At 45.6% G+C, this 26,848-nt stretch overlaps 1 long non-coding RNA gene across 1 annotated transcript in view; it reads right to left on the bottom strand.

The window, feature by feature from the left end:
* Positions 1-20,724: 20,724 nt before the first annotated feature.
* LOC120621950 (uncharacterized) overlaps positions 20,725-26,848 on the bottom strand; it is a 30,846-nt gene continuing 24,722 nt past the window's right edge. The window contains exon 4 of the long non-coding RNA XR_005658357.1: positions 20,725-23,956. This is a non-coding gene — a long non-coding RNA (uncharacterized LOC120621950). The remainder of the gene's footprint in view (positions 23,957-26,848) is intronic.

Here is a 26,848-nt window from a genome sequence, read left to right as displayed (position 1 = left end):
AGACCATCACAGCGTCCCGTGAGAAGAGCTGTGACGTGCCTAAGCTCCAGACTTACGGGACCACGCGATTCAGCCTCGAAGGAGGTAAAGAAGGACCCGCCGAAAAACAGCATGGCCAGATTGAGCCTTGAAGAATGAGTAAAAATCTGTGAAGCAAAATGGTAGATAAGTATTTTTAGGTAGCGTGATCAGAAGGCCCATCAGTCTAAGACTATGGTGTGTTCCCAGCCGTCGTTGCCCAAAGCCAGACACAATTGGTTATGAGATGCAGCATGTCTGAGTAAAGACTTTAGTTAATTAGCAAAAACACACTTTTCCTGTCATCAAACTCTGAAAAAATTTTCCTCTGGTGTTGTAAGTAGCGTACAGCTTGGTAAGCCATGTGTTTCGAGATCGATTTTGTTATAGACGCAGATACAGACTTTACCTGATTTCATCATCCAGTGCCCCCAAGGTCCCAATGCATAAGGACACCTGAGGTCACCCCCAGTGCTCGGCATTGAAATGGAAGGCACGACCTGCCAGAGAAGTTGTAAGCTTATGAAGGGAGACAGCTCCAGGAGACTGGGGACACCTAAAAACTCTCTGGCAGGGTGCCTCTGAGTTTGAGTCTTGATTGATTTCATAGGATTAAAATTTCTGCCAACAGGGATTATGAATGGCTCTTGGTACTGGGTTTGCTGAGAGCTGGGCCTCAGCCTCTAGTTTTGAGAAATTCACGTTGTAGAACAACCTGGAAGGACAGCCCAGGACGCAGAACGTTTAGAGCAAATTCCAACCCACAACATCAGCTCAGGGTGTCAGTGGAACTTTGTTCACTGGGGCCGTTTTTCCTCTGAATCCCGAATCTAAAGCAATGATTGTTCTCACCAAGACTCGCAGTGTACGTTGCCAGTATTATATCAGTCGGAGGAAAGAGTTTCGTCCTGTTTTTCAAAAAGCTTATGTTCTCACATTTACTAAAAAACAAAACGAAACAAACACAAAAACACATAGCTTCACATAGACAAAGTAGGGGTTGAAAACCTAGGAGCAGAGTAAGATGGCCTTGGTTTGAATTTTGGTCCTGCCTCTTTAAAATGATGTTGTCTAAGTTACTTAACTTTTCTGTGTTTCCGTTTCCACATTTGTAAATCGGGGATGATATTACCTACCTCATACATCTATTGTGCTATTTATATGGGACAGTAGATTCGAGATGCAATAATGTCTTCCTAATATTATTAGATGGCCAGTGTCAGTCTCTCTCTCTCTCTCTTAATTTGCTTCTTATGAATCCTAGGAATCTCTGAGACACATATTTTCTTGGAGGAAAGAGAAAAGAACCATAATTAACCACTGGTAGCAGATAAACCCATGGCCTCCCCGAGAGGCCTTAGGAAGGGAGTCTGCACGTCTGAAGTACCCAACAGGCCTTTGTGCAGTGCCGTGCAAAGGCTCTCCTGGGCCGGTTGGGACCAGGGCCAGCACTGGGGGTGACCTCAGGTGTCCTCATGCATCGCAGTTAAATCACTCAGGAGAGATCCTATGGAAACAAGGGTAAAAATGCCAGGAGGTGTTGCAATATTGTTTTAGAGGATTCATCTGCTTAATATTATAGTTCCCCTCACTTAACCCTCAGAGGTTTTGGACTCTGTCTGGTGTGAAAATTTTTTTCTGTTTAGAAAGAGTTCCGCTCATTGCTCATTACTTTAGCAGACTGCACGTTGGGAAGACTTGTCTATCCTGCTGAGTGAGTCATCGAGAGCCTGCTCTATACTAAATCATGGCAGCATCTCGGGGCATCTCCAGCTCAGCTCTCTCATTTTACCAGTGGGGAAACTGAGGCCCGAAGAAGAGAGAGACGCGTGTAAAATCATGCCACGGTGGATCTCAGCCTAGAAACCAGGTGTCCTGATTTCAAGTCTTGGGTGTCATTGACTAAATGCAACAGACATCAACAGAGTTTGGGGGGAACTAGGTGGAAAGGAAACCAAGCTAAATATGATACATTTTATGTTCCAATTCTACCTCTCTGCAGCTATGGAAGAAATGCGTATTTTGGAAGCGGGATATGGCACTTAGTTAAGCAGACACAAATAGAAAATAACGCCATCATTAATCCCATATACAAATTATTTGTGCACTCGCTCCCTAGCCAATGCATTAGGTGCCGGGATATAAAAAAGAACATGACAGTCATGGTCCCTGCCCTCGCTGGGTTCATAATCTAGAATCTGTACTACTCGAGTGGTTTTAAAATTGGTTACTTGAAGCCCTAGGGTCTCAGAGTGATGCCTCAAGGTCTGCTGTGAGCTGCAGAGGAGATCAAGCTGGGTTCCAAATGTTCCCCCACACCCCACGCCAGCTCTAGAGGTGCCATTGTATCTCTTTCTATATGGGGACCTCATGGAAGATTTTATTTGAAGACAGGATTTCTTTGATAACCCACTAAATTGATTCATGCGGCCTCCTCCTGTTATTCATAAAAAGCTTCATGTGTAAGTGCAAAAACTCAATTCGAATGAACTGGACAACAGAAACCATAGAATTTATTGGAAACTTTTGGATATATTAAGTTTTAGGCTCAGCCAGGCCAAGAAGCTCAAACTCTGACCGGACTATGTCCCTGTTTATCTTCAAATAGGTCCAGAGCCTAGAACTTAAATAAGAACGTCAGGATTTGATCTCTCCCTTTCTCTCTCCACTCTGCTGACCCCTGTTTGGCTTCATTAGTCATAATCTGCCTCCAAACAGAAGGCGATATAACTATTGGCAGCCCCAGATTTATAACTTCCAGCAGAAAGAAACATTTTCTCTCCCTATAAGCGTATAGCCATCCCGAGGAAGAATATGATTGGTTCTGTTTGGGTCCCTCACTTATCTCTGAACAAATCAGTGGAGCCAGGGGCATAGGGATAATTTTACTGATCAACCAGTGCTCAGGTGCTAAGCCCTGGCCACTATGATTGACAGTCCCATCCACATCAAAGAGAATGAAGGATAGTTTTATAGAAAGAAAAGATGAGAATGTGCAGATGGGAAGACCAAAGCTACGTTATCATATTCTTTCCCTTTAAATTGAGATGTGTCATGATAACCTATAACCTTATTCTACTTCCTTTCTTAACATTGACTAATTGCAGCAATGGTTCCAGGCAGCTCCCGATAAAGCATAGGAAAGATAAAACTCAAATCTCAAATGAAAAGGCAAAATGGAATGATCATCTCATTATTCCTAGAAGCCCTCGCAAGGAGATGACATAAATATTGAGAATGACATTTCAGCCTTGAGTTTCTAGGGCTCCATTCAAAGAAGGGAAGAGTGGGTGCCTGATTCTCATATTAGAATCGAGTCGCCGATGGTTAGCACACTTTTATCTGCAACCTCGGCTGGTTCTTTTCTAAGCCTTTTGTGAAAAATAAACAGAGCCAGCATTTTTAATATTGATGTTATTCGAAAGAGAGCCCCGTGCTTCTAAGAGAGCTGGAGAGAGATAAGGAAAGATGACTATGCTGACGACCAACTCAGGTGGTTCAGAGTCACAGGAAGAACCAGCTGCAACCATCTTCTCTTCAAAGGAAACCGTTTCCTTTCTGTTTCAATAAGAATATGGGAACCACACAAACTCATTGTAAATAATGTCAGTTTTATCGAGAAAGTCACTGCAAAGGAGTCACGTCCAGAAAATTCTGACATAGGTGGTGGTACCACTAGGTGCATTATTACTCTCTTGTTCTATGGACAAGAAATGCAAACAAGAAATCTCTCGATTTTATAAGTAGGAGAATGCATGCAGGTTCTAAGAAAGGCAAATAGAACCCGGAACCTCAAAAGTCATAGTCCGGGCAATCTAGTTTATTTTTCTTTTTGTTTTGTTTTTGTTTTTTTTCGGTCTCTGCCCTTATTTGCTATATTGCCCTGTCAAAATACCTTTTTATTTGGGCTTTGTTTTCAAATCAGTAAAATACAAGTCCTGGTTTATATGATTACTAAGATTTCTTCTGGCTCTAAATGTCTATATCGAGGTCACATTTTTAATAATACGGTTTCTAGAAAACTATGCCTACCTATTCAATCTTTAAGTGACAATATCGTTTTCCACATGGAGCTTCTGGAAATCGATCTTGTGAATTGGCAATAAACTCTCATATTTCCAAAACACTCTTGTTTTTCTGTTTTTTTTTTTTTTAACAAAACTGACATTTTGTTGAGAAAGATTTTGAATATCTCTCCCTCTTAAAATTTGCTCTTTATAAATAGCCCTCTTCCTCAAGATACAAAAAAAATGAAATATTCAAAATTTTCTTAAAGATCTTTTTTCTCTATAGCTTCTCCTTATGACATGCACTTGAGTCTGTCAGCCACCAAAGAGACTTGTTCCTTGCCACCATGCTTTGTAAGGGGGCCTCCCCAAACCCTTGCCTCCAGAAAAGGACGACAGATCCCCACATACGAACCAGACTTAACCTTGGAAAGCTTGATTCTTCTATCTCCATGAAGGTGAACATATTGAAAACGAGGAAGAAAGACTTCATTTAAAAAGCCTGAGATTTGTCTCCCAGTTCTGCCAATTCTTATGTACATAAGAATTGCTAATACCGATTTGTCACTTTGCAGTTTACAATACCCTTCCATACGTATCATTTCACACTATTTTAACAAATGGCCCTGCAAATCGACAATATTCCTCGTGTTTCCTAGATGGGGCAGTGGAGGCCCAGACGGTTTAAGCGGAGCTGCCCAGAGAGCTGGTGGGGGAGGCGGGAACCGGCCTGCGTCCAGCTCTCACCAACTCATTGCGAGAGCGTGGGCTGGCGTTTTCTGTGCCTGGGCCTCAGTCTACTCACCGGTAAACCAAGAACCATCACCTCGGCCTAGCTGATTCACAGGAGCGAGTGTGTTTCGAGAAAACACAAATGCCATTCATTTCCTACTGAGCAAAATCCAAGTCTATTTCAATAGTCCAGAAGCATGGTCAAATATCAAAGACCTGAATTTAGCAACTCCCGACGTCAAAACAAGCCGAGCGCCACACAAGCTCTGCCTTCTCCTCAGAACAAGGTGGCATTAAGCGTCGAGCCCCAAGCTGACCCAGGACTCTGTCCAGCGGGACCTGAGAGGGGAGGAACGAACTTGACGTTTGTAATTTTGGTGTGGTTTGAGACTCCATTTGCAAAAAAAGAAGTTACTTACGATGGATGAGAAACATTTTTGTGGATACAAAAACTGGAGACAAAATAGGAAAAAAAAAATCAGAGATTTGAAAATCTTACAAAAATAACAAATGAATAATTTACAGTTTTTCCTTCATTTATTGAAAAACATTGGAACATGTTCTTACTCAATGCAACTCTTGAGTTCTCTTCCTGCAGCTATTACTCACTTAGTCATCTTCTTCTTCTTTTTTTTTTAAAGGCATTTATTTGGAGTTTGTTGCTTCTGGCTTCTCATAAGACACCATCTGAGCACCACCTGTGTGCTCCTGCTACGCAAGCCTTCTGCCTTCAGACTCAGTGTCTATTCGCCTCTGCTGTCTCTCCATTCCACGCCCCCTCCCCAATTCTGTCTCTCAAGACCTCCACCCCTGCAGCCTCTAGTCCCCAGCCTCGGATTATCACTGATTCGCCTTCACTCCTGCCCTTCAAAAATCCTCGGGTCTTATTCTTCTGATCTAGATCAACCTTCCATTGTGGATCTCTACGTTACCGGATTTAGCAGATAAAAACACAGATACCCAGTTAAACTTGAATTTGACTATGTACCTGTGTCCTGTGAATACTTGTGTTGTTACACTCTCGAGAGAAGCAGAGCAGGGATCACGTTTTCCATTCTGCAGAGTGCAAAACTGAGACCCACGAAGGCAAAGGAAATTGTCCACGATCCCACAGCCGGGAGGAGACATGGCCGGAATTTGAACCAGGGTTGGCTGACCTCAAAGCCCAGGCTTTTTCCATGGCCGTGTGCTGCTTCTGTTAAATATAACGGCATGTCTCCACTACTTGATAGTTTTCAAAACACTTTCAGGTGCATGATCTTCATTAATCTTCGCAGGAAGCCTTCGCGGTAGATCAGAATTCATTTGTTTGAAGACATTCTTTTTTTTCTTTTTTAATGCTTTAACATCTCTGATCTCGGGATGTTTTTTAATGTCATTAGTGTGTCGGTCTATAATAATGGCATCTTCCATTCCGTTAAATGCAACATTATTATGTATTTTCGTCAACTGAGCTCAGCCTCAGGGAGATCTGGTCTCTAGAATAAGGTGGCAGACACCGTAACGAAACCTGTCTTTCTGACCAGCGACCACCCTCACATGGAAAGGAAATTGCACAGCCTTTCTCCCCAGGGGGGCTTCAGGGAACATTTCCAGATAGCAGACTTCGGGAGGAGGGTGGAATCGTATACCTTCCGAATTGTCTATTTCAGCCTAGAACTTGAAGACCGGGCAGGGGAAGGGAAGAATCTGGCAAGAGATGGCTTCCTCTGTTTTGTCTGATTCTTCCAAGGGAAAGACACAGAGAAAATCATGGCGAGCTGCAATGTCAGACATGTGAGAGAATCAAAGGAAGAAATGAGAGACAGAGCTCGCCTCGGTCAAGGCGTCCTGGGCCTGGGCCTGCCAGCTGGAGCGCTCTCCCGACCGCACGCAAGCTGCTTGCTCCGAGCCTGGGTCCCGGCCCAGAGGCTCACTGACTCCGGCAGCAGGGCTGCCATCCCCTCCCCCGCCCCAGGACCCTCGGTCTCTGGTCCAGACCATGCTGGAGGTCACCCTTCTTGACTCTGGGTCCACGTCTCCCAGCTGGTATTCACAGAACCTCATCCTAGGTGCTGAATTCTTGGGCTCAAGACAGCTAATACCAGGAGGGAATCTTCATTAGAAAAGAGAAACACATTTTGCAGGAAAAAAGGAGGAGGAGGAAGGGAGGAGGAGGAGGGGAAGGGAAATGATGCGTTGATTGCAAGCAGACAGGTCTGAGATGGAATCGATTTACACTTTCAGAGCTTAAGGGGCGAGATGCGTCTGCCAGAAAGATGATCATTTTGGAAGGGATGATTTGAAGGCTGTAGAACTGAAAGCATTCGACACGGCCTTTCCTTTACAGAAAAAGGGCCTAAAACTGGAAGTTTTACGGACACAATATAGCACGTGGTGACTAGGTAACGACACGGTATTGTATGCTTGAGGATTGGTAAGAGGGTCGCTCACAGTGGTAACTATGTGAGCGACGGATGTTCCTGGCCTTCTCGTGGTCATCGTCTTCCACCATATACAGATATCAAGTCATCTCACTGTCCACCTTAAACTTACCCAGTATCATATGTCAATTATATTCCAATAAAGCTGGGCGGGGGTGGAGCTTATTCCACATCAGAAACCTACGTGCAGACGGCCTTCCGTGTTGATGACAATCAGATGCGTTACCCTTCCCTAGGTTCTCAGGAATACATCACAACCCTTCAGCTTCACCTTACGTCCACCGGTCAACGTTACTCTTCTCATCGTAGAGACACAGAAACAGAGGCTCGGGGACCTCAGCGACCTTGCTCAAGTTGACGAGACTATTCATGGCAGAGCTGGCAGCTGAGCCCGGAGCTTGTGACTCGGAGGGCTATGTTCTGTTTACTTCTTGCACCCGCAGCTGCTGGCACCTCAAGAATTAAAAACGGAGATCAGGTTTGGTTGGTGAACTTGGGAGAAAGTTGGGGAGGATTAGGTACAGTGGAATGACAGTAATCGGGACTCGAAGGGGCTTGAGAACTTTCCCCGTGTCCTGTAGATGCAGACCGGAAGGGGTCCTTAGAACATAATATGGAAAGGAAAGAGGGACAGGCATCAGGAAAGCCATCTCAGTAACGGTTGGAGTCGTACTGTGAGAAGATCAAGTCTGAAACTAGGAGGAGGTTCTGGAATAAAAGGCCTTTGTAATGAATTTGAAGGTTATGAAGAGGATTATTACCTCCTTACTCCATGAATATTGATGCAGAACGGGTGGGAGTTTTGGTTGGTTTGTTTTGTTGTTGTTGTTTAAATAGCATCATACTTCCTCCAATATAGCCAAAATTGCACAAAATGAAAAGTAAACGATACTTGGAACCATACACAATTGGGTCGAGTCCTGGCTGCATGACTTACTGATTTTTGACTGGAGACAAGTCGCCCAGGCTTCCTGGGCATCCGCTTCTTCATCTGTGAGATAGAGGCGACATTGCCTCCGAAGGGTTCCAGCGGGTCGTCCGCATAAAGCTGATCAGCTCCCTCTCTCCTTGGGCTCCTGGCATCTGGCACCTGTTCCGTTACGGCCTGACACACCAGAGTTCAGTTCCTTTTTCCCATCTGTCTCCCCTTTTACTCTCTCGGCTCCTCGGTGATTTCACATTGTCGCATCTCTCATGTCAACGTCTGGCAAAGGAGAGATGCTCAGTCTCCTCAAGGGAATGTTGGGACAGAAGGACGCAGAAATGATGTGGAAGAAAGGATTTCGTTTAGCAAACTCCAGAAATCTAGAATGTGGCCCCCATTTACTCGAAGACCTTCTCTCTCCTTCTAGCCTCTCGAGCCCTTGTCACAACCCCTGTCTCTACCCGACGGGCAGGTGAAGTCCAAAGGGAAGAGCTTTAGCATAAATGAGAAAGTATCTTTTCGGGGTGGGAGGGGGAGTAACAAGTTTATAATAATTAGATGTTGGTATTTTACAGTCAAAAATGCTCTTTCACGTTCATTGTCATCTCTTTTGAGTCTAGCAACAATCCCCTGTGGTAAGATGGAAGGACAGCACATTTCCATTGGACAGATCAGGACACTGAATCTCAGAGAGGCAAAAATAAATGTCCAAGGTCACGCAGTTACTAGTGACAGAATCGGAACCGAAGCCAAGCTGTCTGATTCCCTCTCTCTATGGCTCCTTAGGCTGCGTCTCTGAAAGATAATGCAAAGCGCATAAGGCTAAAAATAATGACAGGAGATCAGTTTCCCCAACATGTCGGAGGTGAGTGGGCTCTTCCAGAGTCTCGGATGGGAGGCCGCACAGCCTACACTTCCTGCTCACTCATCAGACAGGCCTCCCAGGCCTCGGAGGAGTGTGCAGAGCTGACACGGGAGCTGAATCATTGCAAGCCCGACTGTTGGATCGGAAGAGAATGGCGTGGGTGGTCGCATCCCAGACAGAAGACGCTCCGCCAGATGGAGACGTGCCCGTAAACTTGGATGGGGCTCTGGTTACTGCCGGATCCCCGGTGCTGCTCTCTTTTGATTGGAAAGATGGCTGGGGAAGTAGCAGCCGGGAGCTGCCTACCACTCACGGAGTCCCTGGACCTCTCAAGTGGCGACATGTCCAAGGGTGACCAGGATCCATGCCGGCCAGGGGGAGAGGCTGGGCACGGAGAAGTACAGACACAACCTAGTTCTCGGTAAGGAAATTTGGGCAGTAGCAACAGCCTGGCAAAGTTGCTATTTATACAACACCCATCTGGTGAGCATTCTGGGTGCTTCCCCTCCAGACACACAACTCAAATCCAGCAAGTTCTCAAGCTGAAGCTAAGGACTCACTCTGCCATGGCTGAACCGCTCGCCAGTGTCCTGTGCAAAATAATGCCACTTAAACGGAGGTGTATTTGCCATGAACCCCCCTTTCTCCTCTATAATGATCATCATAATGATCAGGACAACTGCAATTATTCTGTGCAACCCATTTCCAATCTTTCTGTTAATCTTGCTAAGCAGGCATCATCGTATTCATTACACAGGCGAGGAAATGGAGATTCGCCAAGGTTAAGTAAGTCACACGAGGTCGCACAGCCATGAACGGTGGACCTGGGCACCAAGGCCAGTCCACTGACTCCCTATGCTGGGGTCACAGCTGGTCGGTGACCAAGTGGGGTTGGACTCCGGTCTCTCCGGCCTCAAAGTCCAGCTACGCTCTGTGTCACTCCCACACCCCTTCCCCCTTGCCATTACCTTCCTGCACCCCGCCTCGAGTCCCCAGAGGACAAGAACCCCTGACAGTCATCTTCGGAGGGAGGCGAGAAGACGTCGCTCTCGTCGGCCGAGCACTGAGCTTTTTACATGGCATCGATCCTCCGGAATTTGTAGGCGAATGTTCCGCTTTTGTCCTTGGCAAATCCAACCGCACATTTCATTTTGACAAAGCCTGACGGAGACACCGAGAACTGGGAACCCCTCCTCCTGCCACCTCCAATTTCCTTGGCTCCTTCTATACCTGTCCTGTTCCTTCTCACGAGCACACCCAGGCGACGCCAACAGCATGATGAGAAGCCCATCTGGCCCCTCGGGGCTCCTTCCACCCTGCAAGGAGGCCCCCGGGAGCCCTGGCACCATCTGAAGGCCATCCAGGAGGCCATTTGTTTAGGTTTGTCCCCAACCCCTGCCGAGGATGGAAAGAAAAAGGACCTCAGAATCCCTTCGAATCCATTTATGGGTATGAATAAAAAGAGAAAAATTATAAATCTATAAATCTAACTAACTTTGGGGGGGAAATCTTAGGAAAATAAGCACTACATGCTTATAAATTGCTTTCATCTGATGAGAAGGAAGGAAAGGAGGGAAGAGAGGGAGGAGGGGAGAAAATGAGTAGAGAAAGCAACGTGTACTGAATATCCTGTGTGGCTCGCGAGCGGGGAGTCATCCGGGACGGGAATGAGAGCCAGGCCTTGCGTTTCGTTCCGATTCACCGTTAAACGATGTGCGACTTTCGGCAGGTCATTTCCCTCTCTGAGTTTTGGTTCCAAAGACGTGCTGGGGTAGCTGATCTCTGAACTCCCACCCGGGTCTCTGCATCTAGAGATGAGAGTCTTCACAGAGCGTAGCTGGACTTTGAGGCCGCTTCCTCCTGTGCTCTCGGTGAGTTAGCGAAAGCAGCATCTGACCCCTCATTACGCCACACGAGGCCAGCCGGCGTCCTGAGACCAGCGTTCGCTCTGGAGCTCAGCCCTGGGGCCGACAAGGGCACGCCTCTCGTCTGTTCAGTTCTGGCATGGCACTCTTTCTTTTTATCCGGGACAAGGACCTGGCCACTAGGCTGGGAAGGCCACCATAGTGTTAGTAGATTGGAGCCATGAGGAAGGACATGGGGACACTAAGTAGGTGAGAGGAGATCGGGGAGGAGAAGAGACAGCGAGGAGGAAAGAGGAGAGAGGACGTGTGAGGCGCCAGGAGAGGGGCGTTGCCGAGACGCGGCCGTGTGACAGGTCTTCAGAAGCCAAACCTCTCGCCAAACCAGTCTGCTTCATTTAGGGAGATAGCTAAGTGCAATGTGCTGAGACCTTGATCACACGTGCTCTTCGACCTGTGATGGGGTTCTCTCCGGATAAAACTCCATGAGGTGAAAATATTGGACGCTGAAAATGCAGTGAGCACATCTAACCTACTGAACATCACAGCTTAGCCTCAGCCCCCTCGGATGTGCTCAGAACACTTACGGGGGGCCCAGAGCTGGGCAAAATGCTCTCGCTGCCACTGCCCAGCATCATGAAAGAATGCCCTACTGCATACCGCCAGCCTGGAGAAGATCGAACTCCAAAATTTGATGTGCGGTTTCTACTGAATGCACATCACATTCATGCCACCGCAAAACTGAAAATTTTAAATCGGACCGTCATGAATCAGGGGTTATCTGCACTGCCAAGGGGTTTGGGTTCTCGTCCTGGACCTGCTTCTAACTGACACTTGGCCCCTTCCTTTTCTCTCTTTATAAAATAGGAATGCGCAAGGCCCTTTCGGTTGCACAATAGCATCTTGCTCGAGTACCGTGGCACTCGACAGAACACCCAGGGCCATTTACGTGCGGGCAGCTCACTTTGCCGTGATGACTTTCGTGTCTCTCGGCTTTCCGTAAAGACCCAGGTAATTTGTAACAGACGTTGCCCACCTTAGAGCTGGCGGCTTTCAGCGGAGTCTCCGCTCTTCCAGAGTGACCGGGGGGCTGTACCCAGCTGCCCCATTCTCTCACCCTTTTGCTTTTCTCTGCCACATCTGAGTCCTCTTGACCATTATTTGGAGGACGTCTGTGGAGTATGTTGCCAAGGTGATTCCGAATCAACTGGGAATCGAACTGGGAGTTCTCTGAGACATTCTCTAGTTCTGTGATAGAGAGACCAACTTCTTTTCCAGAATCAGGAGAGAGAGAGAGAGAGAGAGAGAGAGAAAGAGAGAGAGAGAGAGAGCGCGCGCGCACGAGACATGGCTTCTAGGAAAGCAAGGTCTTTAGAATATTGACAAATATACACATGACTAAGCCTTATTCTCCTTTATTTTTTTGCAAAACTAGGTAATGGGTTGTGATGAACACTCATGGGTGGGGAGGAAGCAAGGAAGCAAGCACAAAGGTAGAAAAGGAGAAAGGAAGGGAGGAAGAGAGAGGGAAAGAGAAAAGAAAGGAAGTAAAAAGGTGAAGGAAGAAGGAAATGAAAGAAAGAAAGAAGGAATGGAAGGAAGCAAGCAGGAAGGATAGCTTGTAGTGAAGAGTGTAGGCAGCTGTAAATAAAAGACGTAAAGAGAAGGAAGCGGGGAGAGAAAGGAGGAAAGGCAGACAAAAAGGAAGAGAGAAGGGAAGAGAGGAAGGAAACCAGAGAGGCCAACATGCTTCCAGGCTGATCCTGCCCCCGCCCCACGCACAGGCATCCGCCCCAAGATGACTTCCGCTGAGAAAGAACTTCTGGAACCGGGGAGCCGATCACGCTGCCCTGGCTGGTGCTCAGAACAGAGTCACTGCTGCTTCCGAAGGATGCTGGGAGCGCCGTAATTAGCACTGTGCCCTCGCCAGTGCCGTACCAGGAGAGACGGGCTGTTGGAGGACACGGTCTGGCTGATGGCTTGCTGACCTCTTGTACTGCCCCAGGGCTTGTCTGTGCATTTGAACTTCTCAGAAAAGCTGGAGAGAACGTGGGAGGAGGATGCTGGAGGTGGGCACTCCAGGCGCAGACTTCCGATCAGGGTCAGGAGGCCAAGCAAAGTGACGCGATGGCAACATAGAGACAGTTTGGAAAAGGAAGGTAGCAGAGCCCTTTGCGGAGCTCCTTCAGAATCATCTCAATTTTGTTGAGAATCGTTTAATCAACCTCTTTAAAATAAATTAATCCTGAGCTTTGGCCTCTTACAACCTTGGACTTAAACCCTACTTCATTCTTTCATGGTAAGCAAAGAATTTAACCTTTTAGAGCCTCGGTCTTTTTCCTTTTCAATGGCGGGAAATATCTGCAGAGCTCATGAGAATTAAAGACATGATGGTTGCTTCTTGGCGTGCTGCCTGGCGCCCGGCCGACACTCACCGTAAGTTGGTTCTCAAGTCCTTCGTACATCTGCTTCTATGCCTTTCTCCATATCTCCATTTGATTTGGTCCACCAAAGCATGTGAATTACTAGAAAACAATTGTTTATTTGAAAAAAGCAACAGGATCTTTTATGCGGCAAATATATTCAAGAGGAAGTAGCAGTAATCGGTAACCCGGGAGGCCTTGCCGCGTTCATTCGTTTGCTAAGAGATCGATGGTATCTCAGTGTTATATTTTCTGCCAACCCTCTGGTCACTTGGCTGCAGCATTACGTGCATTTTCCACCTGTTGCTCGCTCTGGTACCTCGGGCATTGTCCCCGACAGCCTTCTCACAATACTTTTTCCTATCAATCAAGGGTAACTCTGATAATTTGTTTTCTTAATGCACGGTTTTTACTCTCTTCTGTGCAATTTTGGTTTCCTCTCCTCAAAGTTTGAAAATTATTTTTGTGTTCCTGCATTTCCTGTCTTTTCTTACCAGTTTTTCTAAGCAGATTCAGCTGTTCATACCATCTGGTCATAGTCTCGAGAGTCAGAAGAGTTCGCAGTGCTAAGAAGTCTCATCTTCGCTTGCTTCAGGTATGCAGGCCGGAACCGAGGTTCAGGGGACACAGCTGACACGCTTCATCCTGCTGTGTGAAGCCGTTGTTCACACAGGAGAGTTGATCGAAGGTGGTGTCACACAACTACACACAGAGGCGTGGATCACACACACACACACACACACACACACACACACACGTCTTGGAGAATATACAACAGATCAGACTTCGAATTCTACCTCTGTCACCATTTGCGGTGTGACCTTAGTGTAATCTCCTCCTTCTCTTAAGCGCATCATATGATCCCAATTTTATAAATGAGAACACTGAGGCGCAGGGTTGTTAGTGTTGGGCTTGATTACATCACATTTCCATTATATAGAGCAGCAAGTATGCCAACTTAGTCTTCTTGTTCTCTAAACCAAGAACTCAAAGTCGAGGTTTACAAAGAAGACTATTTATGTATCTGTGTCTTTAACATGGTGCCTACACTCTGCTGGCTGCTCCTCCAGGTGTGCACACCTGGCCACCATAAAAGACAAGTCTGGCAAATCTGTTCCCTCCATGGTCTCCACTCCTAGGTACTCATCTCACCTTTCATACATTCTATTCAATCCGATTTATCTAGGGGCAACTTTGTGCCAGACCTAAGTTAGACACTTGAGATAAGAATATGAAAATGATAAAATTCTCTCACCTCATGAATTTACACGATAGTATGAGTTGAAGAGAGGCAGAATATAAGCAAACCATTAAATAAGATAATTTCAGATAAGATAAAATTCAGACGTGTATGAAGCTCAGGAAGTGAATAATCTGATTTTTTTGTTTTTGGAGATATTACTCCGGCTTCTGTGTGGAGAATGATTTGCAAGGATGAGGGAGAAACAGAAAGACCGTTACTGGTTATCACAACAGAATAGGCAAGAGATGATGGCAGCTTCGTCTGGGGTGGTCGCGGTAGAGATCAGAGATTGGGAAGGCTTCAGGATATATTTCCGACGGACAATGCATTCTGATGACTGGATGTGGGTGGTGGCCCATTCTTCTTCTAACGAGCACAGTGGCCAATTTCTAAAAGTTGGCTAGAGAATGAATAACCAGAAGGTGGCCTACAAGTGGTGAAAGATGAGCGGGATCTGCGAAAGAGACCGAGAGAGAACAGACAGAGAGCGGAGAGCAGGAGAGACACGATCGTGAAGAACAGGGAGTGACGAGAATGGCCAGCAGTGTCCGACGATGCTGGATGATCCAGGAGAGACGTCGGAATGAGAAGGCATGAGCTCAATGAAGTAGTTGAGATGAGGAGTAAATGTCTGTGCCTTGTTGAATGAACGTGTGGCGAAGGTAAGGAGTGAGAACGTATAGTCAAGTCACCCTTGAGAAGTGGGACTATGAAGAGGGAGGAAGCAATGTAGGGCGATGAGAGGGGCCTGCGGAGCTGAGGCCTCTGTGCTCCACGGAAAGACCCCGCAGGATGTTCGACGTTCTCGCGGAGGCAGGAGGGATTGCTTCCGACCCGCAGAGAAATGCTTACCTTCTGAGGCTGAGCCCTTTCCTTGAGGAACTTCCATTCTCTTTCTGAGTTCTTAGCTTCTCTTCCTTTCTTCCCAGCACCATCCTTCTGCGTTCAACTCTATTGTTTGAGCCGATTACTCAGAGCCAGGTGTTGGAAAGGAAGCGCACCGATTAAACAAATCTGTCCTCAAGCGTTGATGAAGAAAAGCCTTCACGTGTTTCCTAGGGTTTTGTATTTGAAAAAGGAGCCTCGGTGAACCCAGCTGATAGTCTAATAAGTTATGGGTTCTTCAAACTACACGAAAGGTGATGTGAGAGCTCTGGGAGTGGGAGACCGAGTGATTTGTGACCAGAGAATGCGTAGATATCTTACTTAAAATCCACCCCGGGACATCTCCTTCGCTCGACCATTTTTGAGCTTGGGGCTGCTCATCTAAAAGCTGCTTCTAGAGAGTCCTTAACTGTAAAATGTGAGTATCTTTAACACTGGAAGAGTCTCACTCAATATGTACTTTATCAAGTGCTCTAGATGGTTTTTTTTTTTTTTGCATTCTTTGGGGGTGGTGGAGGATCCAAAAGCAGTGCTGGGAGGCCGAACATGAAAAACAGGAGGATTCAATTAGAAAGCAAGCCTCGGCATCATCCCCTGGGACCACACTGCCTCATTCCTGCACGAGATTCCATCTTTGAAATGTCTTCTGTACAGAACTCCCGCCCCTGCCTCCCTTGAAACTCCGCAGCTGTGATACAGAGGGACTTTGAAGGGCAGAAAGACAAGAGGGATTTTTCCTTCCTCCACGGTCGTACTTAACAGCCAGTTCCCAAATGGTATTAATAAACATTTAAACTTCAAAAACTGAACTTGACGTTTCTCCATCCTTTCCCTTATTGCTATGTTTTTGTCTTTGTCATTGCACAGATGATTTCTGATGGTACACGGGGGGACCAGCCTGGGTTCAGATGCCTCTGGGTTCAGAAATAGGTGTTTGTTTGTTAAGTGTCTATAGGTGCCCGGGAAGTATCAGACTAGCAGCTGTTATTTCAGGCTTAGGTACCTAGGGGTGTGACTCTGAAGATCGAGAACTCCAAGACGGGTACATGGGGTACAGGGAGTAAAAGTGCAAATATCCTTTTGGCAAAAGGGCCAAGTGAGATGGGACAGTGATACAGTAGGTGCTAACTTAAAACCTTTTCCTTGAAGCCCACACACATCACAGGCTACCTGAGTGATTTTGAGTAAATCACTTACTCATATTGCCTTTGTTTTCACTTTTGTAAAATGAGAGTTGCATTGGAAATCATGCCTAAGACAGTAACTGGCAAACTGCAATGGAGGGTCTCTGTTTTGTTGACTAGGATAGCCCCAGAAGCTCATGGGCTTGACTGTACTTGTACCTGGCACTGCTGCTCTAAGGAAGTGGCTCTGTACCAGTAAGGAACTCTGAGTTCAAGGACACAGAGCCTGGTGAAGGAACCTAAAGAGCCCAAGTCACTTCATTTTTCTAAAACTGAGCGTTTATCATGCCATGACCCTGATAAAGAACTTCCGCTTGCCCCTGATCGCCTTCAGAATAAACCCCGCCTCGCTCCAGACCCTAGGATGGTAGTTGGAACTGGTTCCATTCAGTTCTAGCCTGGTCTCATGCCACGTTCCCTCAGCATTTTTCTACTTGCATTTCCCTGCAGGCTCCTGGTCCCTTTCCTGCCCTGACTTTGCACGTTCTGTCCCCTCTGCCTGTACTGACCCTCCTGCTCCAGCAGCAGAAATTTACCCTTTAAACTGGGCTCTGGTTTGGGCCACAGTGAAGCCAACCTTGATGGCTCAAAAGCCCTTCTAAGTGCAAACTCCTTGACTGCCCTTGGCTCCACGTGGATGACTGTCTGTCCTAGGGTTGTGAGCTCACTGTCTGTTCTAGACTGAACCTTTCACGGTAGAGGAGTCAGTGTATTTCATCTCCATGTGTCCTGGACCTTGTACCTAGCCTGAGAAACATTGGTTAAATAGATAGATGGTTGAATCACTTGGATTTCAGCCCGCAGCACATTTCTCACAGTGCGGGTCTCAGACCTCCTGCATCAGCATGTCCTTGGGGAAAGCCTATTAAAAATGGGAGGTTCTGAGCCTCACCCCAGACCTACACCATCCCTCGGGCGGGGCCTTGATTATCTGCATGGCTAACAAACTTCCCAGGTTATTACAATCGCCTGTCATTGAGAATCACTGCTACAGCAGATGGGGGTGGGGAAAGGCTGCTAGAGACAAGCGTTGGCGAGTTTTGAGAGCCCAATGGGTGGACAGGGGGAGTGGGTAGTCAGAGCCACTTGAATATAGAGCCTTATAACTGATAGTCCTAACGCTGTGGTCATGACACCACGCCACCAAGAAAAATTTATGGCTAGTAACCTCTCTTAAGAAGGAAGAGTATATAAATCATTTTAGGAAGATTTTCACCCCAAATGGAAAAAGCTAAACCTTTTTAAAAGCTGAAGAATAAAGAAATGAATTATTTGGAACATTAACTCACAAAAATTTTCTGGGTGAACTTTCTAAGGAATAACTAATATACAATATAGATACCAAGTTCATTGTAGGCAGTTCATTTGCGCCTTTGCCACACTCACCAACTGGCCTCACCGGTCGAGCCAAACAGAGGAGGGATCCGGGAGAACCAAACACCTCATGGGTCAGTGTGCTTAGCTCACAGCAGACAGCGCTACGGAGCGCAAACCCAGGGCATTCGGAGGCTTGCAGACCTGGGCTCAAATCTCACCTCCAGCTTTTACTCATCTTGGGTCTCTGAGTATTTCTTTCCCTCTAAGATGGCAGGTGACGTCTTAATTATACGATCGGTAATAGAATTCTGTTTAGTAATAAATGCCAGGCACTTTACATACATTATTATTAAAGAAGTTGTTGAAAAAATGAGGTTTGAAGAAAGGAAAGGACTCCTCGCTAGTTGCTTAGATAGCGAGTGCTGGAGTCCAACTTTGATTTCGAGTCATTTGTGATAACAGATGTCACACTTCCCATGTCACGCTTCCTGGAAGGGTATCAGTGAATTTAAGTTCTTCCGTTCCCATTGCTAACAGTGTCCTAAAGAATAAGACAAGATGCCTGGAACATCTCAGCCGTCTCTCAAACCACGTTTCTGGTTTCACCACAGAAGCAGCCAACATCTCTCCCAGTTTCTCTCCATCTGGAAATGTTAAACGAGTCCATCTCAGGGAGCAGGTGACTGACATGGTGGGAAGGGCCGGCTGCGGAAAGATTGACCCCAAAGGTGACCAGGATCAAAGTGGATGCGGGCTTTGTAGAGCAAGGCGCTGCCTCCCCCATGGAGTGACCCAGAGAGCCGAAGTCAGGGCGGCTGGCAAGCCCGGGCTGCTGGAACATCACGCTCCCATCAGTTCACGTAATTAGGCAGCCAAGTGCATTAGCGGAGGCTTCTGGGTGGTCTGAGCGGCCCTGTCCAGTTGCTAACCACAGCTGAGCTCGGATGGGAGGTCCCTAGGCCTGCAGAACGGTGCTCGGGCCTAGCCAGGGAGACACAGCCCACACCACTCGCATGAGACAGTGGGCTCCCAGCCCTGCGGCCATGGTGGGCGTGAGGCTTCTGTTGTCCTCGGGAGCCTGTTTGTAGAGAGCTCGTGGTTTCCCAAGTCTAAAGAAGAGGTGCTCAGAGCCCCCAGCGCTGGTTTGCTGGCCTTCGTAGAGAACGTGTTTTTGAAGGTCTGTCCTGTTGAACCCTTGGGTCAGGACTCTGACATTGACACCGAGGAAATAATAACTAGAGCTACGGTTACTGAGAGCTCACAGTTTACACGTCACTCAGACCCTCGCACATGCTGCTGGTGGGCATGGTGATCCCCATGCTACAGAAAGGAACGCTGAGGCTCGGAAAGATGAAAGGACCCCACAAGAACACATCCGTCGGAAGCGGAGGTGGTAGGGCTTCGATGGGTCATTCGAATGCCAAACCCGCAGCAGTGCGTGACAATGAAACACAAACCCTCAGTGACGACCTTTAGCATAATCGCTTTTGCGCATTCATCTGTGGGCGAGATGGGACGTTCTGGTGACTTGAATCGGGCCCCGCTGGTGGAGGCCGAGCTCCTTCCTGGGTCTTTGTCCCTGCCGTGTTGGCCGGGACGGCACCTTCTGGACGGTCTCGGCTGGGAAGACCGCCCCTGGTGCCACGTGATCTCTGGGAATGACAGGAGCCCATGGGCAAGAGCGGAAGTGCACAGGCCTGGGCGCCTAACTATCATACTGGCACGTCTTCCTCATCCTACCGCCCCCACACGAGGGAGAATATTGTGTTGGTATCACGCTGAAAATTGTCTTGAATCTGGTCGGCAGAATATTCCAGCGTAGAAACTGATGCTATCTGTAGATGGAAAGAGATCTGAAGTCACACTTGCAAAGATGATGCTTAGATAAAGAGAGGCCATTCATCGGGTCCCTTAATGCAATCATTTTACCGAAAATCCGTAATCTGTCCACTACACCGGTGTGCCACTCGTGTAGAATACTGAGACGTTTTATACATTTCTTTTATTTTTAGTAAAGAAGCTAGAACTTCAACATCACCTTTCCCTTGGTTTAAGTGACGCACATACTTACGTTCAAAGGTGCATCATAACATTCTCATCAAATGTATTCTTGCTCTAATCGACACCGAATGAGCAACGGAAGAAAATGAAGGACACAATTCTCTGTAGTCACTGTGTTTCAGGAGTACAGACTCAGACTTTTCATCTCACAGACACACCGCGATGGCACCTGTTTTATTTGAAGATCAATGCGAAGTCTCCGTGTGCTACTCTGGAATGGTGCCCGCCCGGCCTCGTCTTTTCTTCCATCCCTTTTCCTCTCGGGCTCTCTTCCTCAGTCCTAAGCGATTTCTTTCCTCCCGAAATCGCCTAACTCTCGCCGTGTCCCTGTTTCTTTTGTCTGAGGTGTCCTTCCTGTTTCCTTGCCTGACTCCTGCTCCCACCCGGCCTTCACGTCTCCAGCCCGCACACCCGAGTGACCGCCCTACACCGTGCTGCGTTGTCCTTGCTCAGACCTCGCTCTACAGCGTGAGTTCCCTGGGGACGACTTTGTTCTCTGTACTTCCGGTGCCTAGCACAGTCACGGCAAGTGCAAAGTAGTTATTTTTCAAATCAGTGAATACATAAATAAACCCCACACCTGCTTTGAATGTTATTTATTCTTTGAGAAAGTGACATCTATAAATAGCTTTAAATGTCATCATGCCTTATACAATTTTTGCACTTAAAATCATACTTTCCTTAATTGTTCCTGCATATCAGAGGTTAAAGGAGATTTTTAGCAGCCACACATGTTGGGTTGGCTGGAAAGCAATGCGGGTTGAATAGAAATACCTCATTTGAGGACACAAAGCTCCCGGTCCTGTCATGCAGCCCCAGGTCCCCAAGCCCCGTCGGAGCTCAGTGGCATCTCTCCACGAGCTGTTTCTAGGTTCTTTCCAGCCCTGCTGGGTACATCTGAACACTTGGATTATTGGATTTCCACCCTGAAACATCGCCAGTACCCAAACAGGGCGTGCGGTTTGAAGAATGAGGGTGTGTGCAGGCGTTTCAATAAATAATCCCATCCTGGAGGGTTTACTGGAGAAGCAGGGTGGAGTGAAGGATGTCAAGGATGCAAGAAAGGGAAACTAAATTCACAAGTACTGAATTTTAAAATAATTCGTGTAGATTTATATGTAGATTTAGGACATGTGTTATTGTCTAAGTATAGTACATACGTATGCATGTACATATTTTGTGTTTATCATAAGTATACATTTACATGTATGCATTTATCTCCCTGCTTTGTATATGTATATGTATGCACATATGCACTTCTTTGTATACACATGTGCCTCTGAACATGTGCATAAATATAGAGCTTGTGTATATTTGACATACATATTATATGCATATCATCACAAAGCAGGCACAGCTCATTAACTTTCTACATAGAGGTATAGCAAGGCTCATTCATATGCACGCATATATATAAATATCTTACGCATAAATGTGTAATATTTTATATATGTAGTTTTCTCGTGGGCATGTATTTATGTGCTGTAGCTATCTCTGATTATTCATGTGAGTAAGTATGCATAAATGTTTTTCTACATATGCAGATATATAGACACACTTGCATGTAGCCTTATCAAGTCCTAGATTTAAAATATATAATATGGATATTTTTGTACAGGAAACATATGAAGGAAATTCAAGACTGTTTATAATTTTTTTTTTTTTTTTAATTTCCAAGAGTGTCTGGCAAAGTACTTTGCATTTGTAGGCGCTTGCAAACATCCATGTGGCTACACCTTTCAAAACGGACCGCATTTGTGAAGGTAACAGTAGATACTGGGACAAATAAAGCTCAAAGCTCAGTGGGACACTGAAGACCCAGGTCCCTTCCTACTCCTTGGCTCATTTCCTTCTCTCGGATTCCATTTCTTTAACATGAGGGTGTTTCATGAAACAGCTCAAGTTTCTCCGTTCGTGATTACAGGCTTTGCCTTTTTATTTTTGGCAGTCCTTAACTGGACACCCAGGCTCAGTGTTGCAACGTTTTTAGAAGCAGAGGTGCCTGGACAACAAAAGGAGAGAGCCCCGGCTCAATTTCTTTTGCGGACCCCTCTGAGTTTGCGCGATCTAATGGGTGGTTCTCGCCTAACTCGGTGAGGTTGGAGGGAGGCGGATGCGAAGACGGGCAGGAGAAAGAGATCCATTCCTGTGTAGTCTTTTCCTTGTTCCTTCCTTCAGAAAGCCACCTAGCTTTTTCTCAGACGTGGGACAAAGAGGACGGTGCCGCTGCACCCACCACAGAGACTGGTTACAAGGATTAAACGAGATCGAGATCGCTAATAAAGCTTTGTAAAACGCAAAGCGACGTGGTTGCGATGGTGGCGGTAACTGACGCCTGCTGTTCCGGTTTGTAAGGGCAGTAGCGAAGCAAGACGAATGCTTTTGAGCAGTGACTAGAACAAGAATAAACCTGAAGCCTCAGGGATTCCGGTGTCCAGGGTAGTAACAGGGTCGGGCAGAGGATTTCCAGCCGAGATTGGAGAGGACCCCTTGGTCAGGCGAGGCTCCTCGAGGAAGGCTGCACTGATCTGCGCCTTGAAACATGGAGATTTCCATCTACAGTAAAGAAGTGGCGTAATGATCCCCAATGAGAGGGTCCCCAGGCACTGAGGGTAGCCTGGTACCCATGCAGACATCTAGTGTGAGCTTGCCAGAGATGCTGGCTGCAGAAACCTCTGGAAGATGCTGGGCTAGAAGGGTAAGTGTGGTAGCAGGAGCTAGAAATTAGACTTGGGTGGGAAGAGGTGAGTAGAGCCATCAGGTTAGCTTAGTGCGTGGGCGTGATGAGGATGTTAGCGGCGACCATCTGAGTTAGACTGAAAGCTTAAGGGGCTTTCAGTATGCATCACAGCAGGAATAACAGTATTGACAGCAAGTTTAACTGAGCATTTATGTGCCAGGCACTGTGTTAAGAATTTTACATGGGTAAACTTAACTCGAGCAGCCCCTGAAGCTCAGAGAGATTAATTACCTTGCCTACGGTCATGCAAATAGATATCTAGGATTTAAATCCAGGGAGTCCAAATACACTGGCATTTATTACAATAGCACAAACTATCCTCAAATGCTCATCCTTGTGTAAGCAAAATACAGTCATTCCCAGAAGGCTACAGCCCAGGATCCACTCTAATGGCACGGAGGTCCCCCAGTCTCGTTTCTGAGCTCCACGTGTTAATCTTGAGGAAAATGCAGAAAACCATGTCTAGATTCGGGGAAAGAGATGACAGGCAAACATGGGATTTCTGGGGGCGAGCAGAACCCCACCGTGTAAGCAGCCGGGCCAGAGGGCTCTCTGGGCAGCTGGAATGGCCTGTGGTTTGAGTCTTTCGTTGGCGGGGCCACTTTTTCACTGCATTCCTGAGTGACCTTGGCTCATCCTGGTGAACCCAGAAGGTTTTGGAGCATCCTGGTGAATCCAGAGGGTTGACCAGTAGGAAGCCCCAGTTAACTTTGGTGGGGGGCAGGCTTAGGATGGAGGTTCTGTGTGCCACAGAAGTCAGAGACAATCACCTTGTAATTACTTTTAAAAACAAAAATATAGAAACAGCAACAGCAAAAGAACACGGGCTAGAGCACAGATTTCAAAATTCAGCATCATGGATTCGTCTCACCCCTTTTCCTTGTGAAGGTTAAGAGAGAGCGAGCTGTGGTGAGAGAGATGGCATCCAGATCTCACCAGCCTTCCTTTCAGACAGCGCAAAATTAACGAATTTCCCAGGATCCTGCCTAACCCGGGAAGAGGGGGCTCAGGCTGAGATGCATCAATTCGCAGAGACGAGAGTGACCAGTAAAAACTCGACTTCTCTAACTTCACTGGACACTTGAATTCTTTCCACACCATGTTTTTGACACACGGATTGAGTGACATTTACTTAAATTGCTTCGGTGGCACAAAAGTTGCTACCTCCAAAGGTGGCCCAGTATGTGGCAGATTTTATCCTTACAAGGTTTTTCCTCATGCGAATTCATTGTTCTCTCCTGTAGCTTCCTCTTTAGCACTTGTGATGATATCTGAGAAAAAAGAAAATTTTTATTTTGTTTTTAAATTTTATCTTAAGTTTCAAGTATATAGTGTGTTGATTAGACATTTATATAGTTTATAAAGCAATCCCCCTAACCGCTCTGTCTCCCCTCTGGCTCTCTGCCTAGCCGTTACGTTAATGCTGACTGCATTCCCTATGCTGTGCTCCCCATTTGAAAATAATTTTTAAAGTTTTAGCTGTTATGGCACAACATATTTGTGGTAATGGGACCAATTAGCTGAACAATCAAAGAAGATCTGACAAATCTCCCCTTTCTGCCCCAAGCTTTCCTTTAATTATTAATATTTTAGTTCATTTAGGTCTTACTGAATCAAACACATAAGTCTAAGCAACATGAGTTAAATTTTTACTTAATTTAGTCACAGGAAAGTATGAAACCTTTATTTTTGAGAAAAAATACTTGGTTATTATTATTGCTCTTACGTTATGGCATAGGACGTGGCGTATATTGGGTTCTTTCTTCAGAGCAAATGCTATGTGCTTTTGTTCAATCTTCATCATGACGATATGGGTAGATATTATTACCGAGTTTTGCAGATAAAAAGAGATTCAAAGACTAACAGTCCTGTATGAGCGCATATACGCATGTAATGGTGAAAGCCAGGCTTCAGACGCAGGAGAGTTTGTCTCGAAGCCTCTAATCCTTACATTATTATACACTACCTACCTCTTACATAATTAACCGTATTACTTTGTAATGCTCTCTTAATTGCTTCCCCTACAAGATTTTGGTGTCCTTACGTACAGAGAATATATTCACCTTTGAGTTCTTTATATCTAATAGAATCCCTTGTGCAGAGTGAACACTTAATAAATTAAACGAGTGACTAATTAAATGGATGAAAGTTGGCATGGCCACTTTATTTAACCATCTGCTGGATGTTCTGTTAAAGAAAAAAACACTGGCAATCCGTTGCTTTCCTAGATACACTTAGTCCAATGAGAAATGCTGAGCCGAATATATGGATAGCTGCGGAATTTTACTAGTAGACGATGACAGTCTGTTGTTGTCTGTCTTAAGGCAAACCAGGTGATTCGTCACATGGGTGGGAGAGGATTCTTGGAAAGGGGACCTCAGAGGATATTAGGGTCAAAGAGAGGATGTAGAAGTTGAACCGTGCTTCACACAAGAACTGGGAACAGCTCCAAAGGAAAAGGAATTCCAAAAGGAAAGAATTGACTTCTATCTCCTTAGAATTCCGTTCCATTGTGTGAGCAATGTTTGGAGAAAGGACAGAAGAGAAACAGGAAAACAGAAAGACTGTGTTTTTCTATGTTCTTTGTTAGGCAGTTGGAACACAAGGGAATGAGAACTAGATGCAGAGTCAGAGAGACTGGGGTTCAAAACCTGTGCTCAGACATTTATTAGCTGTGGGAAAAATCACTGAACGTATTCAATACTTTGTGTCTCATCTGCAAAATATGGTCGATAATATCCATCCAACTTAAAAACGATAATGAAAATTAAATGAGATAATCGTCGTGAAAACGTCTAGCATAGTGTCAGCCACATATTAAATATTTCGAATGTGTTTACAGAGATGACTAAGAAAAGCCCTAGTCTTCCTAAATATTTTCCAGGAAAGACCATCATGCTGGGAACTGCTGGACAGGCTAGTTCCCGAACAGCAAGAAAGATTTGACCTTCTGTGTCTCTGCTGATCATATAGCTGAACAGCCTTGGCAAGCCACTAATTTGAAACAAATGTAGACTGGAAATATATTTGCTAAGCAAACTCTCTTTCTGAGGAAGAGTGGAGGTTTTTTGTTTTGTTTTTTTTAAATCTCTGCCTATCTGCATTAAACAGATTTCCTGGGAAGTTGTTACGGGCTAGGCACTGTACGAGACTCAGACAGGAACGGATGTAAAAGACTGTGCCCCAGTTGTCTAGGAAATTGTGGTCTGGTGAGCCATAAAAATATTCCGTGGCTGCTTTTATATATCTGAGAGGGGGTCCTGTACTGACTCGGTGCCCGTTGTCATGCTTCTTCTCCCTCATAGGTACTTGCATACACATATCTCATTTAATTCTCACTGAAACACTACATACTATAATGTCTATCTATGTGTTTAGATGACAAAATGGAAACTCAGAGATTAGATAACAGTTTCAAGTTATTAAGTTAAAGATAAATTTTTAAAAGTTAAAAATACATTTTTTAATATGTAAAAGGCAATAGTGAAAAATAGTCATACGCAATCTAGAAAAATATTATTACAATTACTTCAATTTATTTGGGGAAGTAAGTAAATATTTCTTAACTGTCGTCTTTGAAAATCTTAAAGAAAAAGAAAAAGAAAGAAGAAAGAAAGAAGGAAAGAAACTGTCTATAGTAAACTGAACAGGGAATGAATATGAATCTCGACAATAACAGTTTAATACTTACAATTTATATTAAGTAGTTTTTCTTTGAAAATATCTATTCTGACGTGATACCATAGTTAAATTGATTCCATATTTACTACCTTTATTCATAAACCATAAATTCCTCACTTATGACATCTTTATTTTGATTGTTATTTCAAGCACATTTTCAAGATCACAGATGTTCTGATTTTTAAGGGCTTTTATCGTGAGAATCATTTTGTTGTTGTCTTTATGCACAGTGACTTTGCTGCTGATCGAGAAATTTGGAGCCATACAACTTTCCTTTTAAATCTCTGTAAAATTTTTTAAAAATCGCATGTTGTTTTCTAATGTTGCTGAAGCAATGTCTGACTGGGAGGAATTACTTTTCTTTTTTAGTGGTCTCAGCCTAGAAACCGATTTCTGGTATGCTTTTGCATCCTTGAAGTTTACTAACTTCATCAAAATGTGCTTTGATCTTATTTCTTTGATATTTTTTCCCTGCAATACCA

Source organism: Pteropus medius, unplaced genomic scaffold (assembly GCF_902729225.1).
Source record: "Pteropus medius unplaced genomic scaffold, Ma_sr-lr_union100, whole genome shotgun sequence".
Taxonomy (NCBI): domain Eukaryota; kingdom Metazoa; phylum Chordata; class Mammalia; order Chiroptera; family Pteropodidae; genus Pteropus; species Pteropus medius.
This window is presented reverse-complemented; position numbering and strand designations above follow the sequence as displayed.